The following is a 14965-nucleotide window of genomic DNA, read 5'->3' as shown; positions in this document are numbered from 1 at the left end:
ATGGAGCCAGAATTCCAACATGCACCATGTGATTCTGGAGCCTGCTTGAGATTTTGCTTGTTGATTCTGGAACCCTACTACATACTGTTTAAAAGCCAAAGATATTTTTCAATTAGAACTCTGCTTATTTAATCTATAATAATAAAAGCATAATATGCTAATTAGGCCAGGCATCCAGCCTTCTGGACAAAGCCGCAGTGGGCAGGGACCGGGACCAAGGCCCTTGCACAAATTTTGTGCATTGGGCCTCTAGTAAATACTTAAAAAGCAATGGCTTTTATGTATAATATCAGTGGTTTTTATATGTAATATTAATAACCAATTTGGAAATGTCAGGGAAAAAATTCATTCTATTAACCATGGCAACCAGAATTATGTAGTACCAAGTAGCACACTTAAAAAGGACCAGCAGGAGGAAAACTTCTAACTTTGTTAAGAGACAAAGAGAAGACTTGAATAAATGGAGAGAAAAGCTCATTTACAGAAGTCAATATTGAGAAGATTCTGATTATTCCCAAACCAATCTATAAATATAATGTAAATTCCAAACAGGTTACTAATATTTTTGTCAGAACTTGATTACATTTTTTTCCTAAAAATAATTTAATTTCATCCCTGGCTGGGTGGCTCAGTTGGTTGGTTGGAGCCTTGTTCCATACCAAAAGATTGCAGGTTGGATTCCAAGTCAGGGCAAATACCTAGGTTTTGGGTTGATCCCTAGTCAGGGTGTGTACAGGAGGCAACCAATGTTTCTTTCTCTTTCTCCTCCATTCCTCTCTCTCTCAAATCAATAAAAATATATTCTCAGGTGAGGATAAAAAATTAATTTTCCTGTGGCAAATACTTAAAAGAGATAACAAACGTAAATATGGAATAAAATTTTCTTTTATAAATAGATACTGTTCTGAATCTTCTGACCTTTTCATTGCAAAAAAATAAATACAGTTGTTTTTGGAGGCAAAAGTTATGTTATAACAAAGTGTGAGAGAATAATAGCTTTTAAAAATAAACTCATGCTTTGGAGAGAATGGGTTTATACTGAAAATGGATAGTGGAAATTTCTCCAAAGTTATGTGATTTTGAGACTAAACTGTAAGTGGGCCACATATAAAAACTCACATATATGCTTACTTTAAAAACTTGGAAACAGGATATTCTAACCTTGTACACAACTCTTCAAAATAAACTAATTTGTTAACAACGTGAAAAGGTAAAGCCTTCCAATCACTTTGCAAGAATAACCAATTGACTTTATGGATAAATGGGAACTGTCAACTGAATTTCAACAAATACCTTTGCATAATTGGCGCAAACGAATATCTCTACTTATTAGATATAGTCCATAAAGCACTTCTTCTGTTTGATATGCACATTGCTGAAGCTCCTTTTTTCAGTTATTTCAAGAGCAAGTACTGGAATAATTTGAATTTAGAACTAGATCTTCAAATGGCTATATTACAAAGTGATAATCCAAGATTGTCCAAGATTATCATATTTACCTTTGCTGAAACACATTCTTTTTTTTAATGAAAGCAAAATACATGGTATCTTAATAATTATAATGAAATATTTTAAATGGTAATTTATTTGATATTTATATTTCCCTTTTAAAATTCCAGCAGCATCAGTGTCACCTGGGAGCTTGTTAGACATGCAGACTCTCTGGTCCCACCCCTTATCCCACCTGATTGCTTTGAGTTTAAATGGAGGAATCACCTGCATCCACGAGTTTTGACATAAGTAGGAGGAGGAGACGACAAAGCTACTTTGGTCTTTAGGTAGGCAGGCGGGTGCCGGGTTTGGAGTGGTATGTTTCAGTATGTTTTCAGATTGGAGATTTTGGAGACTAGAATAATTCTTGAAATTTTGAAGTAGTTCAGATGCAAACACACTTTCTGGAAGTAGATGGAGCCCTTACTTGGTGTAAATCCTAACTCCACTTTTATAAAAGCACCAAATCGTAAACATATCATACAAGCTAATATAACATGAACTACAGGGGTGGGCAAGAGTAGGCTTACAGTTGTAATACAAACAATGCAATAATTAATACATAATAATATAAGAATTAACATCCTTGCAACTGTAAACCTGCTTTTGCCCACCCCATATGTGCCAGGCATTGTGTAAATTTTCCTCTTGAATTCATTTAATCCTCCCCATAGTCCTACAAGATGGGTCTGCTATTATCTTCAGTTTACAGATGAGGACGCTGAGGCACAGAGAGATTATTTGCTTACAGTCACACTGCTAATAAGTAGCAAGGCCAAGACCTAGTCAGTCTGGCTCCAGACCCCATGCTCGCTACACTGCTTGGGTATAAAATGTATGAATGAACAAATAGTCAAATGTTGAGGATGTATACTAAAATATTTTAATTGATGGCAAACATGATCCAAAAAAATGTAGAGACCACTACCCTAGGGCATTTAAGCTTAAATGCTGTTGTGACATAAAATGCTGTTCATAATCTGGCCTTCGCCAATCTCTCTGACCCACCTCTGGCTCTCCTCCATTGCAACCTGTGCTCGGAATTCCGCCAGCTTGAACTAGGTCCTGGCAGCTCCCTGGATTTCTAATGCCTCCTCCCATCTCCTATTCCCATTTGGCCTTTGGAACTCAGCTCAGGTGCTGCCTTCCTTTTCCTAATTACCTACCCTTTCCCCGACAAGGCCAGCCCAGGTATCCTTTTTCATCTGCCCAACATTTTTTGCAAACTTCTCCATGACACGATTTTGTAATCATCTATTCACTTGTTTGTCTACCACCTATGAGAGCAGTGCTCTATCTTGTTTATATTTGGATGCCCAGCTCCTCGTGCAGCCCCAGCCACGTGGTAGGTGCTGTTCCCCTGAATGAATGATTGATGAAAAGAGAAAGCAACTACTGCCCTAGGAGTTGCTCTATGACCTGTTATTTGTGTAATGGCCACCAGAGGGGGGCAGACGAACAGGGTCCAGTGAACAGCTCCCGTCTAAAAGATTTCAGTCTGAGAAATTAAAGAATTATTCTGGGGCTGAAAGGGAGGTTCAGTGGTCACACAGGCAATTCCTCTGTTTTGACATGAATTAACAAACCCTTCTAGGTAAGCACAGTGATAAAATTTGTATTTTATTTTAATATTTTGGAACCTACACAGTGTTTAAATAAATAAAAACTTGGCTTCTGGTTCCAGCTCTAACATTTATTTAGCATTTTACGTCTCAGACAAGACCCTTGGATTCTGGAGCCTTAGTTGCTGAACCTGACAAATTTACTGAGGTCCACAGGTAATAATGCACACAGACACCCTAAAACTGACAAGGCAACATATGAAGTGTAATTAGAATCAAGGGACTAAGTAAAAATAAATCCAACCTTGGTTGAAAGCCAAGGTATCTTTCTGGGTCAGTCAGCATGGACTTCACTAGAGAGCATTGGTGTGTCAAGATTTCAAGCTGTGGATCATTTAGATCATCTCATGCACTTGGCTCCCACTTGACCATCTCAGCCATACTGCCAGGGGCCAGCTAGTCCATCTGTATCTAGTGTCCTCTATACCTGGATAATTCACAAACCTCTCCACACATGAACATTCTTAAAAATTTCTTTTTGTAAATGTGCAAAGATGCCGTTGCAATAGATAAAACACAAATTCACATAAAACTTTCCTGAGTTTCTAGTCACATTCATCGTAATGTAGTTTTTAAAAATCCTCACCTGAGAATATATTTTTAATTGATTTTGAGAGAGAGAGAGAGAGAGAGAGAGAGAGAGAGTGAAACATCAATTGGTTGCTTCTCGTACGTGCCCTGACCATGGATTGAACCTGAAACCTAGGTATGTGAACTGACCTGGAATCAAACCTACAACCTTTGGATGTACAGGACAATGCTCCAACCAACTGAGCCACTTGGCCAGGGCATCATCATAATGCAGTTTTGTTTTGTTTTTAAATATATTTTATTGATTTTTTACAGAGAGGAAGGGAGAGGGATAGAGAGCTAGAAACATCGATGAGAGAGAAACATCGATCAGCTGCCTCCTGCACACCCCCTACTGGGGATGTGCCCGCAACCAAGGTACATGCCCTTGACCGGAATCGAACCTGGGACCCTTCAGTCCGCAGGCGGATGCTCTATCCACTGAGCCAAACCGGTCAGGGCCATAATGCAGTTTTTAAAATCAACAAATATTAAAAAACATACTTAGGATAGAATTGCTTTATGTGCATATGTGGGCTTAGCAAGCCAACTCACAAGGAGCAAAACAAAAGTTAACCCACAAGCATTTAATAATATGGGCGACTTGGCTGCTGTTCCTCTCAATGGGGGATGCTCAGGCTGAGCTTGGATTTGGTTGGTAGATGTGACTATCTCCCTTCAGTGGGTCTCTGAGATTACAAATGCCTCTCAAAATAAGTGCATCTCTGTGCTTGTGGGTAATTTAAGGAGTTTAAAAGGGGAAATTAAAAATGGGCAATAGCTTTGTCTTACATTTTATATTTGGAACCTAAATCATCGTGAAAATTGTGGAGGTCTGTGAAATTTTTGGACAAAATAGGAAGCCTCAGTGGAAACAACTGATCTAGCCTTGAAAATCCTGAGGACTCTCCCCTCAACCCCCAAGTGGCTCCCCAGACACTGGGGTAGAAGCCAGGCCTTTACCAGACCAATGCTCTTTCCATCCACAACTGTGTCAGTAGCACTTCCATGCTGAAGGACATCCTGCACCCAGGACTTGGGGACTCCGCCGGCTCTTAAACTGTGCACGTATACAGGGATCCTCTCCCAACGCAGGCAGGCCACGCCCACAGCTCTTACCCAGAAATCTTCAGGTTCTTGCCGTCCTGTGTGGATATTATCACGGAGAGTTGGGTGGCATGGCAACACTTCTGTTTATCACCTCCTTTTTTTCTTGTGTGGCCCTTATATTGGCATTAGGGTACAAGCTGGAAGAGATTCTCAAAACCGTTTTTAGCCTCCATCTGGGCAACCAGGGGCATGTGAGAGAAATCTCAGAGGCCAAGCTGCCTTCTGAAGGCCTTCAGGAACTCATTTCCTTTCCTCCCTTCCTTCCTCAGAAATGTTAACACCAGATGCATCCGATGTCCCCAAGCTACCTCACCCTCTGACCCAGCTTTTGAGCTTCCTTTTCCTCTTAGGGGAGGCCATGCTTCCGTGGCACTTCAGGCCTCTATTCCTTGAAGGCCTGAGGACACTCTTGGTGGTGGGGTGGGGGGTTAGGCCTTTGACTTGGAGTGCAGGTGCTGGGAGAGCAGTCGGCTGGGCGAACAGGCAGGCCTGTATGGGCACGGGGACTGGTTGCCCACTCACCCACTCACCCTCGAAACCAAGCTTGGCTCATGAGTGAAGAGACCTCTTCCACGAGGAGTCAATTCAACCCTGAGCTTCTATAACAACAGATTTTCTACGCCCCAATGGAGGCTGTGGGAATTAGGGTTATCGGGGCTTCAAAGGCTTACTGGCCATCCTGAAGGCCCGAGGAAGAGTCTATGAAAGTTGGTGGGCGGTTCCTCCGGCTCCCACGGCTGAGTGGCCTGAGCTTCTGCAGGCAGCATTTAGTTAGATCTCCAGGAGAGCTCGCCAACATCGAGAGCTCAGAGACACCAGGACAGGCTGCGAAGGAAGACAGTGGAGTCTACTTTGGAGGTCTCTAAAAATAGGATGACTTCTCTTTACTCTGGAATGGTCTGGAATGACAGTCTACAAAAGAAAACAAACCAAAAATATGACAACTACAAAGCTCTTTATTTATACAAACCCTTGATTTTAAGCTGTTTTAGATTTGTTACAAATCCCCACATTCTTCGATTGCCTACATAATATTAAACACATATTGAAAATGCTTTGCAACCAGCCCGGATACTGGAGCTCGGATTTGAAGGAAGGAAATTAATATCTGGCAAGGAATCCCTGGCTGATAACTTGGTAAGGAAAAGTATGTCTACCACAAAAATGGAGGTTCAAGACCCACCTCTGAGAGCCTTCCCAGTAAGTAACCTCCTGCCTCCACTAATTGTATGAGGGAGCTTGTGAGGTTGGCACCCTTAGCTACCCTTCCCCAGGGACCACCAATTCTGACCCTTTACCATTCAGATCTAAGCACTTCAAAGTCAGCTGTCCACATAGCCACTTCTGCCTGGCTTTCCTCTTCTTTCTGCCGAAGATCATCACAATTATATTTTCCAGGCCCCATGTTCTTATGCAATGTCTCCTTGCCATTTCTCCATCAAGAGATAGACACTATTTCCTTCCTTAAAGCTGTGTGACTGGCTTTAATCAATAGAACAGCAGAAGTACTGTATGTAAGAGAATAGCAGCTTCCATCTTCATCTACTGCAACATCCCTTCTTGGAACCCAGCTGGCATACGCTAAGGAAGCCCAATTAGCCATACACAAGGTCCAAGGAGTAGGGGTTGAGAGAACTGAGGTCTCCAGCCAGCAGCACCAATTGCCAGTCATGCAAGTGAAGCCACTGAGGACCTTTCAAGCCTCCCAATACCCCACCGAGTGAAACATAGGAACACCTGATCAACCCACAGAATTGTGACAAACAACAAACTGTTTTGTTCTAAGTCCCTAAGTTTTATGATGGTTTTGTGCAGTAATAGTTAACCAAAACAGCTCCTAAATTCCCATAGCATCCAGATCCCCAGCATAAGGGAGTTGTGAAGGGACAGCAAATAGGTCATACGCCATTGTGTTACACTGGCCTTATAGCGCTTCAGGATCCGATACAGGGAGCCAGGCTCCAGAAAATGGAAAGCAAAAAAGTAAAGTTGTTCTTTTTACTTGATCATTGCTTCTCTTTGGAGAATCATTAGAAGAAAACTTCTTTATATTCTAGTGACATGCAGCCCAGGACAATCTTGCTTGGGACCCTGGTGGTGGCAATTCAGGGAGAGAATGCAGGGACAGCCAGGAAGGGAGGAAAACAGCAGGAGAGGAGTAAGTGTGATGGGGAATTCAGAGTCCAACATTTTTTATCTGAGGGTTCAGATTTGATATTGTCATTTTCTATAGAATCAGGGAATTCACTAATGGATATATTTCATTATTTTGATGCTAATTCTTCAGATGATGAGATGAGAAACTTCTAGTTCTTTTCTCCCTTCTCTTCCATTTTCTGCTTCTTTTTCCTTTGCTCATGCTATTCTTTTTTTTTTTTTTTTTAGAAAAGGACAAAGATGCTCAAGTTATTATTGAGCTCCAGCCTGAAATTTGAATATTTGGTCTTTACCCAAAGTCAATATTTTGTGAGAAGTTTGAACTCCGTCATTCATGAACTCTTGGGTTTCAAACATGATAAATTCCTATAGTTTTCCATTAAAAAAAGTCTGAAACCTATGTGCTGAAAAGCTATCAAACATTGTAGGCTAGGCTGTAAACTTCAAATTTGGCAAGATGAAATGGTCACCAAAGAAGGAAATTTAAGTTAAATGCAAATAAAGTAGGCAGAGCTTGTAATGTGTTGAGGGCACGTAGACCAGAGCTTGTGCAGGTCATCAGAGGGGGAAACCCTGTGTCACCACTGACCTGTCACTGGGTAGGGTCCCATAGAAGGGGCTGCTTATCTCTTGCCTGATAATTGCAATGGTTTTATAACTGGTCACTCTAATTGTGTCTGTATCTTTTAAAATCACAAGTCATTTTCTTGTTAAAATTTTGGTGACTTTCCATTGCCCTCAGGATAAATCCACACTTCTCAAGACACTTCCTTCTCTAGCCACAGCTCTGGCCACACCCAAACTCACATCCTCCTCTCCAGTCATGCCGACCTCCATGGTGTTCCAAGAACATTCATTGCTCTCCAGCAGGAGTCCTTGCACATACTGTTCTTTCTGCTGGGGCCGCACCCTGCCCGCAACTCTTATTTGCCATCGAGAATCAGCTCAGGTCCAGCCGGTGTGGCTCAGTGGTTGAGCGTTGATCCAGGAACCAAGAGGTCACAGGTTGATTCCCGGTCAGGGCACATGTTTGGGTTGCGGGCTTGGTCCCCAGGAGGGGGCGTGCAGGAGGCAGTCGATTGGTGATGTTTCTCTCTCATCGATGTTTCTATCTCTCTATCCCTCTCCCTTCCTCTCTCTCTAAAAATCAATAAAAACATTAAAAAAGAAAAAAAAAAGAATCAGCTCAGATGTCACCTCTTCGTGCTTCAGGAAGAATGAAGGGTACCTCCTCTGGATTCCCATAGCATTTGGGAATTTCTCATGCAGTGTATATATCCCCCACTAAACTGTGAGTTCCGAAGGTCAGTTACCATGTTGTATTTGACTTTTTAATTCCTAAAACTTACATAGTGCCTGACTGATAATAGATGCAAGATAAGTCATTGTGAATAACAACCAAACAAGTACATCAACCCCATCTACATTTTTGTACGATGGAAAGGAGCCAGAGAAATAAAGGGTAGCAGGATTTTGAGAGTGAGGCCTTATAGAGTTCAGACTCCAAGAGAATTTTATGTTCATGTCATAATTTTGTCCAGAATTAATCCTTCCCTATAAAATAACTCCCCCATCCACAGCAACTCATCATGGCAGTGTTCTTGTTTTCAGAAGCGTTGCCACAACAGACTGTGTTACAGAGGTTTGGAATTTACTCATTTAATTAACAAAGATAGTTTGAATTCCAAGTGTGCCAGGCCTTGTGCGTCTTTAAATATGAAGACAACATGTTTCCTCAAGGAGTTTGTATTCTGCTGGGTAATTGGTAATGAGATTTGGTTTTGATTTGATCCTATTGTTGTTGTTAAGACTTCTACAAGAAAAAATCTTCTTTTAGGGAAGGGCTGCCCCCATTACAGGGAGCTCAGCTGACCACATTAATTCTGCTCCAAAAAATGTTTTTAATTTTTTCCCAGAAGAAAAAAAAATTGCATAAAGCTCACCCAAGAGAGTAAATGTGATGACACTCCTGCCACGGGAACAAAACATTTTTTAAACAAATAAATGAGCAGATACAGGAGGCAGACACTTAGAAGCATGGACATTCAAGCTGCATGCTTCTGACATACCTGAGACACAAGGATGGAGCAGACTTTTCTCCCTAGAGGCACAATCTGTCCCTGAAATCCTTGAGAATCATGGTCCAAATTCTATGTCTATGGCCTTGGATGAAATGTTTAAAAAGGAAATGGAAGAATGGGCCCTCTGTCTTCTAAGTCACGTTTTCAAGTTCACCTAATCATGTTTGAGAGGAATGGAAGCAAACTAATATGTAGATGACATCAATCAGTGGACCTATGCCTGTGGGTCATAGGAATTTAGGATGGATATCTTGGGGCCCAACTTGACCTAGAAGGATTGGAGGGAGAGCAGAGAAACATGCCTAAAATTCTCTCCTGAACCATGTCCACTTTGTCAACTGTCCAAGTTTGAAATATGTACTTGCTTCTGCTTTTCTTTTGGAAGTTCAACTTCTGAGATCTAATAATGTGCCACGCTCAGCATGGCCAGGGAACCTGAGGGGCGGCGGTGAAGGATTAAAGAAGACAGTCAAGAGAATAAAGCTGGTGCTAGGTGGGACACTGCTCTCGGATGGAGAGACAGTGCCACAGCCTGCAAGCCAAGTCTTTATTTTATAGCCAGATTCCACGAGGCAAAGTAAGGGCGTGGTCAATATGTTTACAATGTTCTTGAGGGTTTCGAATCTACTCAATTACATGCATCTGAACTCTATCAAGCTTTGTTTTGGCAGCACTTGCCGCACCTCCTGCAGCCTACCTCCACTTAGCCACCTGGGACCACAGGTTCAGACCATAAGGTCAGGCTTACAACTATAGCCTTTGGCTATAATTGTGCTGGGAGGGCTTTGCCCTCCAAGCTGGGACTTGTATGTGGCTTTGCCACGAGAGGACCATGCCCTCTCATTAGTCCAAGGCTTGAACCTGTCCAAACGCTGTAGCCGCTCTCCACATAATAATAATAATAATGTTGTTAAATATTATGAGTTATTGGCTTCAATTCTTCCCTCTCCTTCTGTCTACACCCTCTGCCATCTATATTTGCCATGTATATTTGTACTTACCTGACCTTGACTTATACTTTGGCCAATGGAATGTGTGCAGAAGTGATGGTATGACAGATTTGAGCCTAAGTCTTAAGGGGCAGTGCCTGATTCTGCTTTCACCTCTTGCAGTACCATGAGAAGAGCTTGCTCTGGGTAGTTGCTGCCTCTTAGCAACAATGAATACAGATGGAGAATGTAGGAGCCCCAAATCAACGAGGAACCAGGCCCAATTGGACTTTCAGCCTGAAGCAGAGTCACCTTGCTGATACCAGCCTAGATCAGTAGACCCAACTTTTCTGTAACTTGCCCAAGGTCACTCAGCTAGTCCCCAGTGCAGATGGAATTCCCACCTTGCTCTAAATTCTGTGCTTTTTGTCTCCTCCTAATAAGACCTTGAGAAATAGACTTAGTACTCTGGTGAGTTCTTCCCAAGCAAGAATCTTACCCTGGAATGAAGAGAAGATGAGAAAATGCACAGGTTACTTTTTCAGATGGGTTGCAGGGAAGAGGAGAACTATGATCATACCAGGATAATGTACGCATAAGAACATTCAGTCAGAGCCCCTCAAGTCTCACAGAAAGAGGGACAAAGATATTACCAACTGAAAAGTAAAGAGGAAAAAAAAAGAGAAAAAAAAGTATAGGAAAACAGGAGTCAGGATTAAAGAATGACAGTCCATAAAAAAATAAGGATGAATGAAAGATTACCCAGCATATTGCTATTGTGCTAGGATTTGCCTGTTGGTTCTTCTCCATGCCTCAGTTTCCTTGTCTGTGAAATAGGGATAATGAAAACAATTACTTCATAGGATTGTTGATAAGATTAAATGAGTGAATATATATATTCACGTGTGTGTGTGTGTGTGTGTGTGTGTGTGTGTAAAGTGCTTAGAAGAGTGTCTGGCACATAGTAAGGAGTATATACATGTTAGACATGTTAGCTTAGTGCTGCCTCCATAATTAAGCACTGTACTTACTTAACATCTGCCTGGCATTTCTGACTTTACCACTGTGATGAGTTTGTATTGTGTTAACTTAGCTACCAGAACTACATTCCCCACAATTCATTTACCTGTAAGGTCTGGGATTTGCATGGGATTTGGAAGGCAGAGTAAAGCAGCAGCTCTCATGCTCTGAAGGTCAGGTTGTATTGCAGCTCATCACTGTTCTGCAGGGCCACCTGTTGGTATGGGGCAGCAGCTGGGACTGTGTCTCCTCCACTCCCTCTGGAGCGCCTCCTGCAGTTTCTCTAAGTCCTGGCCAGGTGTGTGTGCAGCTCCATGAGGAAGGGTCCCAGGTTCCGTGTGGTTGAAGTTTAGATAGTGGGAGACGGACAATTGGTCCTCATGGATTTCAGTCTGTTCTAATGGATTACTGTTTGTTTCCACAGATTAGAATTATCCTTGTTCTTGCCCTCCCCCACCTGATGTCCAGTTTGCCTTCCAAACTGCCAGGCCGGCTAACCTATAGTGACTTCAGGATTGACCTCCACCAACAGACTTCTTCCCCAGCTCCACCATCACGCAAGGCCTCATCCCTATAACAAGTCTGTGTTTTTCTGCTGCTCATCATGGTTCTGTGTCCCTGATTAAACCTTGACTGATATTCAAGGTTATCATTATCCCTCCATTAACTTATGAGTTGAGAGATAAGACATTGACATCATTAAAAACTCATGGCTCTTAAAAAAAAATTTATTTACCACAATTCTAAGTATTTTGGCTCTCAACACTCCTCCCTCCCCCTCCCACCCCATTCACCCACCACTCCCTAGAACTTTCCTGTAGAAGGGTTTTGAGCAATAGTGAGTGAGTACTGGCTGCTGAAATCCTCATGGAAAAAATATTCAGCTCCTGGCTTCAGAGCACCGATGGGTGGAGTTAACCACAGATTTGTTATCAAAGCAGTGGAATTTTTCTAAAAATAAGAGAATAAGAAATAATTTTATTCACCTCAATATTGCTTATTTGCACAATTTCCCAGAACGAGTTGTACAGAGTAATACAAATGCTACGAAGATAGGTCCAAATGAAACACAGAATTCATAATAAGAGGATGTTGTTACTCAGAAAAAAGGCAACCCAGCATGCTTTGGGATAGCATTGCAGCAATGAAAACAAGCTCAATATTCGTGTCAGATAAACAATTGTAGTCACAGCCCTGGAAGTTCAGGAAGTGACTCATCTTGAGGAATGGGCACTGAGTGCAGGCAGCCCTTCAGTGGTTGACACAAACATTCTTCTTACCCTATGACTTTGCCAGGGGAGGTGCTGTTGCAGCCATGTGCACAGGCATCTCTGCTTTCACCACATGTGCCATTCACCTCTTCTGCCCCCTGATGCCTTGTGATCTCTGCCTTAACCTTTTACGGCCCCTAGGAGAGGCCGTTTTCTAAAATCAAAGAATTTCCTGGTAGGAGAGAAAATACTTTAGGAAGCCTCTCCTTGCAAGAAAGGCCCATTGGTCTGAGCTGAATTGGCAGAATCCAGGGACCAACAAAGAAGAGAGGAGGGGCCAGTCCCAGACCCGGTCAACCAGCGAAAGAAAAAGGGGCTGAAAGGGAGTTCAGAGACTCTGCCTGGAGACAGACACAAGGCCAAAGTCAGTGGGGGAGGCCTGCAAACAGGACGTGATGGCTGGGGACAGGAAGTCCAGGGATGGAGGCCTGGAGGAGAGTTCAGGCAAGAGAGGTGGAGGCCTCTGATTCTGAAGCTCAGGCTGGAGCTGGGGCAGGTCAGAGGGGACATCATCAGTAGGGCTCTGCTGATGCCCTATTGTCCTTTTTCCCTCCATCTAAGTGTGTTTCATGGCCATGGCCATAGAGGGTGACCACTCAGGAAGCAGCCTGGAGCAATGCCTTCCTTTTGCCCCAGGACACATGAACCACCACCTCCACAGAAGCATTATCCATAACTGCTCCCAACCTGCAACTAACTAAACTACCTCAACTATACAATGGATAAAAAAATGGTGCCATATTTATAAGCAAATTGTGGCTAACCTATGCAGTGGAATACTGTATTAGTTTCCTGGGGTTTCCATAGCAAATAACCACAAATGGGGTGGCTTAAAATCACAGAAATCTATTCTCTCACAATTCAGGAGGCCAAGAGTCCAAAAGCAAGATGTCAGCAGGGTTGGGGCCTTCTGGAGACTCTAAGTGAAAATTGGTTCTATGTCTCTCCCACGGCTTCTGGTGGTTGCCTGCAGCCTTTGGCATTCCTTGGCTTGTAGCCGCATCACTCCAATGGCTGCCTCTGTCTTCACATGGTGTTCTCTGTTTCTCTCTGCGTCTTTTTATGGCCTTTTAAAAAGGACACTAGTCACTGGCTTTAGAGTCCAGCCTACTCCAGTATAACCTCATCATAAATGATTACATCTGCAAAGACCCTATTTCCAAAACGGGCTACCTTCTGAGGATCTGGGTGGACATGAAGTTTTGGGTTGAATTTTGTACTATTCAACCTAAAATACTGTACAACAATGAAAATGAGTGAACTATGCAGCTACATGCAACAATATGGATGCAACTCTCAAATAGAATATTTAGTGAAAGAAGCTAGACACAGAAGAGTGTGTACTGTGATATTACATTATAAAGTTCAAAGTTGGGAAAAGCTAAACTCTAGTGTTCAGGGTTGCATACTTCGGTGATGATACTATAATGAAAAGCAAATGAATGATTCCCAAAGAAGTCAGCATAGTGATAACCTTTAGGAGGGAGAGAGGGAAAATGGCATGAGAGGGGTTTTTGACATGTAGGAATGTTCTATTTCTTGACATAGCTGGTGGTTATATGGGTGTTTATTTTTAATATTTCATCAAGCCACTTTAATTTCTGTACGCCTGCAAATTTTCACAATAAGACCAGGGGGTGTTTAGAGACCTGTAGTTCCAGGTTCTGTCAGTTGCCCCTTTGGACCTCAGTTTCCTCATCTGTAAAAGGAGAAGCTGAACATTATGATCTCTGAGGCCCCTTCCAGGGCTACCATCCTGGGTTAATGATTCATTTGATTCTCCCTGCATTGCTGTGAGGAGGGGAGGACATCCGACATCATGTTTACAAAGAGGAAACCATGGAGAGAGGTTCTATGACATCATGGTTAGACTTTGAAAACAGAAGGACCTGGATTTGAGTCTCACCTCTGTCCATGAGAACATGGACAGGTTACTTCAGTTCTCTGGGCCCTGGTTTTCTCAGCTACAAAATGGATATAATAAGAGAATCTTCCTTATAGGAAGAGAAGACTAAAAAAGGATGATATGTGTGAATTACGTGGCTCAGTGCCTGAAATCTAGGGAGTTATGGTAGCTGGTAGCTATTAGCCTGGGTAGTAGCCCTTTAACAACATTAACTCATCCAGACATCAGAAAAACCCATTTTACAGAAGAGAAAACTGCATCTCAGAAGGGCATTTGCTCATCCAAGCAGTGGGAGGCAGCAGAGAATGATGGGAAGGGAACAAATAATATGATCAAAGTGGTTCTTTAGAAAGATTTTTCTGGCAGCTATGGAACAAATGAGAAGGAAGAGAGAAAGAGTGCAGGTGGGGAGACCTCAATCAAGGGGACTCAAAACAGGGCCAGGGCATGCAGGTGTCATGAGGCAGGGTCACACAGGTCTCACTCACTACTGTGGTCAAATCTCATTGAATGTTTGCTGACTGAATGGTGTCTGAGAGGGACCTTATGAATATAAAGTGGGGAGGCCAAGGGCAAGGAGGAACCAGTGGTGACTCAGGGGCTTTCTGATCAGTCCGCCTTGGGGTGAGGGTGGGGTTGGGAGGAACAATTAAAGAGGAGAGGCAGGTTTGGGAAAGGTGGGGTTGGATATGAGACGTTAGTGCTACATTGTGTGGAGAGTTTGACTTGTTGGGCTCGTGGCCAGGCCTGGACTCACCACAGAGAACTTGAACTCAAGTCCTTTGCTTCACAGCCCAGGACGAGTCCC

This window comes from Myotis yumanensis, unplaced genomic scaffold (assembly GCF_028538775.1).
Source record: "Myotis yumanensis isolate MYYU_CA2020_CCGP unplaced genomic scaffold, mMyoYum1.0.hap1 SCAF_14, whole genome shotgun sequence".
In the NCBI taxonomy this organism is placed as follows: Eukaryota; Metazoa; Chordata; class Mammalia; order Chiroptera; family Vespertilionidae; genus Myotis; species Myotis yumanensis.
The sequence above is the reverse complement of the archived record's forward strand: the minus strand, read 5'-3'. Positions refer to the sequence as shown.